This window comes from Arachis stenosperma, chromosome 9, assembly GCF_014773155.1.
Source record: "Arachis stenosperma cultivar V10309 chromosome 9, arast.V10309.gnm1.PFL2, whole genome shotgun sequence".
In the NCBI taxonomy this organism is placed as follows: domain Eukaryota; kingdom Viridiplantae; phylum Streptophyta; class Magnoliopsida; order Fabales; family Fabaceae; genus Arachis; species Arachis stenosperma.
Window position 1 is genome coordinate 3,363,646 of NC_080385.1, and position 4,556 is coordinate 3,368,201.

Genomic DNA, 4,556 nt, shown 5'->3' on the forward strand with positions numbered 1-4,556 from the left:
AACATACCCTTAATGTTCTCAGTTGTGATAATTTGTGAATTTCAAGGCATATATGAGATAGTGAATAACACTCACAAATAACAAGATGGCTTGAGACTAGAAAGTTTAATGATCATTTAGTCCAATTTGGATGTTCTTCTTTATGTTCTGAAAAATTTGTTGGGAGTTCTAATGTTATCCAAGCTTGAAAAAATTGAGAAAACAGAACATGAATCTTCAGGAGTGGCATCCATTTGTGTGTAAGGAGAATATAAATTTACTTTGTGTTTGGTATATATCCAGCTGACATAATTCTGTACAATCTTCTACAACTATGCTACCATCAACACAGATTTTTAACAAATTGAAACACCAAATCATCAAATAAGCACATAGGAAATAATAGTTTCTGAAGGGAAAAGAACCATTTAGTGACAGATCAATCAAGGACAATAGTACAATAGAAATACTTGTAATTAAAATTTTGCCATTTCAATATTCCAAGACTCATGGAAAGGAACAAATGTGACAATCCCATGTTTTAGTCATTTTCATTTTCTGCCGATGTATGTCATAATAATTGAACTAATTTAAAAGGGCCAGAATTGCCAAAATAATCCACATATGGCACACTCATCTTCACACAAGAAAAAAACTTCCAGTAAAGGTAATCTACCTGTCAAACAAAAGAAATCCCATCTCTACATGTCCTATCCCCACATTAAGAATAACGTTTACTACAAAATATTGGAACCATGCTGCTAATACTTTGGTCGATTCCATGATGAAGGTATGTACAAAATCTTTTTGACAAACATTAATTGGCAGTCTATAACTAAGTATACAGTAAAAATACAAATAAATAATCTTACAGGATCACTCTGAGTCTGAACCTTTCAGAATTACATTGGGAATGTGTGCAATCTTGTGCCAGTCCTCCCCTGTTCCTTCAGAACATCGCTTCATCAATGCTGGGCAGAATTTGATAGTCAAGGATTGAAGTGAAGTAAGTTGCCTTACACCTTCAGGCAAGGATCTCAAACCCTCACACCTACTAATTGTCAAATGTCGAAGGAAAGATAAGCCTTCGAAACCCTGCTCTGGTAAACACTCCAACTTACCTCAGTGATTAATGCTTAGATGAGACAAAGCAGTGAGTTTTGTGATGTCAGATGGCAGTTCCTTCAATTCTCTGAAATATGATATCTGCAGAGATGCAAGAGAAGTCATGCTGTTCATCATTCCCTCCTGGAAGTACGAAACTTCGCTTCCACGGAGATGAAGTTGGTTAAGACCATTGAGATTAGAGATTGACCTCAATAACTCATTCTTGCATTCCAAAACAAAGAGGTATGTAAGACGTGGAAGGCACGGCAATTGCAGTTTCGGGCACTTGTTGATCATCAACATGGAAAGAGAGGGGAACATGCCTGTTGTTTCCCGTTTCAACAACCGCTCCATGTTTGGCAAGAAGAGAACTCTGAGTTCCTCCAAAGATGGGAATGGCTTTGCTTCAACACCTTCATAACTTTCATATTCATCAATGTACCGCACATAATCCATGGACCTTATCTCAAGTTTTCTAAGAAACGGGAGTCTCCCAAGTGAGGGAAGTTGTCTGCAGTTTTTACATAGTAGAAGTTGCAAAGAAACTAAACTATTGAGAGCTGAACTGTTTCCCATCCAAGTTGGCAAATGTAATCCGCCATAGCCAATTATGTCCAACCGCTTGAGATTTGAGTGAGGTTGCAGAGCTTCAAGTACTTCTTCCCCAGCAACTGAATTGGTTTCACCACAATTGTCCCATGACAAGCTTAACTCTCGAAGATCTTCTTTACCCTTCAAGTTGGCATCTTGAGCTTCACATACACTGCCAACATTTTCTAGGCCTTTAATGCTTAGCTTTCCTCCCAGATTCAAATGACATAACTCTGCCAAACTATGCCCTTCCTCAGATTTCACAATGTATACACTTAGTGCATGTTTGGGCGCCATTATTTTGTTAAAAAAAGATATTTTTTCAATGAAAAAGATCTTTTTTTTTTTAACGTGTTTGGCAAATTTCTAGTAGTAAAAGTAAAAGCACTAGTAAAATCAAAAAAAGATCTTTTTTGAGAAGCTGTAATTTACATCTTTTTTTAAAAGATCTTTTTTCTTTAAAAAAAAGATATTTTTCATGTAATAAATAAACAAAAAAATACTTTTATATTGTTATACCCAAACATAATTGATAGATAAAAAGACCTTTTTACATGAGATATCCAAACATAAAATTACTTTTACTTCTCTATAAGATCTTTTAAAAAAAGATAACTCGAAAAAAGATCTTTTCTTAGAAGCTCACCCAAACAAGCCCTTAATGTTCTCAATTCATACAGTTTGTGAATGTCTGGACACATATGAGATAGTGAATCACAACCACCAATGACAAGATGTCGGAGATTTTGTAAGCGAGTCAAGTTTTCTGGTAGACTATAAAGCTTCCCACAATTCATTAGTTTCAAGATTTCCAATTTATGCAAATTGTAAATAGAATCAGGAATGGTCTTAATATCTAGACCACAAAGCCCAAGATATCTCAAGTGGCTGAAATTCCTGAGTGAAGGAAATTTAGAAAATCTAGAACACAAAACTCGAAGAGAGATGTTTCTTGGAAGCCAATCATAGTTGTTTTGAAAATAACCATCCCATTTCAACTGATATAATGTCCTCAAGGAGTCAATTTTCTCACATGCTCCCTTTTCTATTGGTGTTTCAGTTTGGCCACCACACTCAAAACCTATATGATGCGTGTTTCTTGGCAAGTCAATCAGGTTTGATTTCTCTAGAAACATACATTCTTGCTCAGCAATTGATTGAGCAAGATCATGGACTAGATCATGCATTTTGAAATAAATTTTACCTGACTCATCATTGATCTTGACATCTTGAAAGAATGATTTATTATATAATTCATTCCAAATCATGTTACCAACCTCTTCTATATCCAAGTTTGCCCGAGAAGAAATAAAGTCATTAGCCATCCAAAGATGAATCAAGTCTTGCTTTAGGATTTCTGTATCTTTGGGAAATATGGCACAGAAAGCAAAACACTGCTTCAATGTTGGTGTTAGATGAAAGTAGCTCAACCTCAATGCAGGCAAAATATGATTTTCATTCGGCAAAGTCCATAGGCTACTTTCCTTAACCTCAACAATGACCAACAATCATCCTCGGAGAGACCAGACAAATCATGAGCTGAGCATGTTCCCATGATTGCTGCAACATCCTTATCACGAGTGGACACTAAAATGGAGGTTCCTATGGATCCACAAGACAAAACAGATTTCAAATGCTCCCATTTGTCTTCGCTTAATCCAAACTCCAATTGTTGGTTTCTTATCCATACATCATCTAGAACCAATAAGTACTTTTTACTTTGCAACAATTCTTTCACTTTTTGTTCCATCACGTGTAGCTCCAAAATTTTGCACTTATCCTTAGTGATTGATTGTACAATGGAGCACAAAATCCTTGAGATATTGAAAGTCTCAGAAATACAAAGCCAAATCTTCAAGCTAAAATGGCTACTTACTCGTTCATCATTGTAGACCAATTGAGCAAGTGTTGTTTTTCCAACACCTCCTATACCAACAATTGGATAGACAGAAAGGAGCTCAGAGTTTCGTGTTGGACTAAGAAGAAACTCAACAACCTTCTCTTTATCTACATCTCGACCATATACTTGAGGACCGGCAATAGTTGAACTTGTTTGGCGCCATTCAGCTACTTCACTTGGCCTCTCCCTGACACCCTCCCTCAGAAGAAACTTGTTCTTATCTTGAGCAATTCGATCCAGTCTCTTTATGATCTCATTCAGCTTGCGTCCAACCTTGCAGCGAAGCATGATGTTGTCCGGTTTGAAAGAGGATAAGCACCCAAGTTGAGGGGATTCCACAAGCAATTTGTCAAGGATATCATCTAGCACGTACATTGCATCCTTAAGTTGTTGGAGCCACATCTTTATAGGAGGGCTTGACCATTGTTTCTCCTCAGCATCATCAACAACAGCTTTGATCAGTGCTAAAGTTCGTGATAAGTCTTCAGTCTTTTCCTTGATTCCAGAGAAGGCTGCAAATTCACTCTGTACCAAGGGGATCAAGTTGTCCAGCACAGCTCCAAGCAAGGCCTCAGCCATTTCAGAAATGCAACAATTGGAGAAAGAAAGAAAGAAAGAAAGACAAAGATTAGAGATTGTCTTTGCTTTGACGAGTGGAGATGGCTTTAGTAAACAAATGAATTGTGGAGATTACATGTGCTTACGCGTTATGTCTTAATCAGTCCTGAGTCAATGATCCAAAAACAGTACCATCTTCAATGGAATATCCAAACTGATTTCAGCCACAGAATAATCCTTTTGGTATTTGGTTTGTAATTCTCGTAGATATTACTTTTAAATCAAAATTTCCTTGAAAATTTTGGCAAGAAGCTATGGTGCTAAAACCATTACATTATTGAACACTGGGGACATGCAATTGAAAAATCCTCATGAGCTTTTGTCTGATTTGTATTAACCAGAAATCATTTTGAATTGAATT

The 4,556-nt window shown here is 36.6% G+C and overlaps 1 pseudogene; it reads right to left on the reverse strand.

Annotated features, from left to right (window-relative positions):
- Window positions 1-538: 538 nt before the first annotated feature.
- On the reverse strand, window positions 539-4,205 carry LOC130948111 (putative disease resistance protein RGA1; annotated as a pseudogene).
- Window positions 4,206-4,556: the final 351 nt, after the last annotated feature.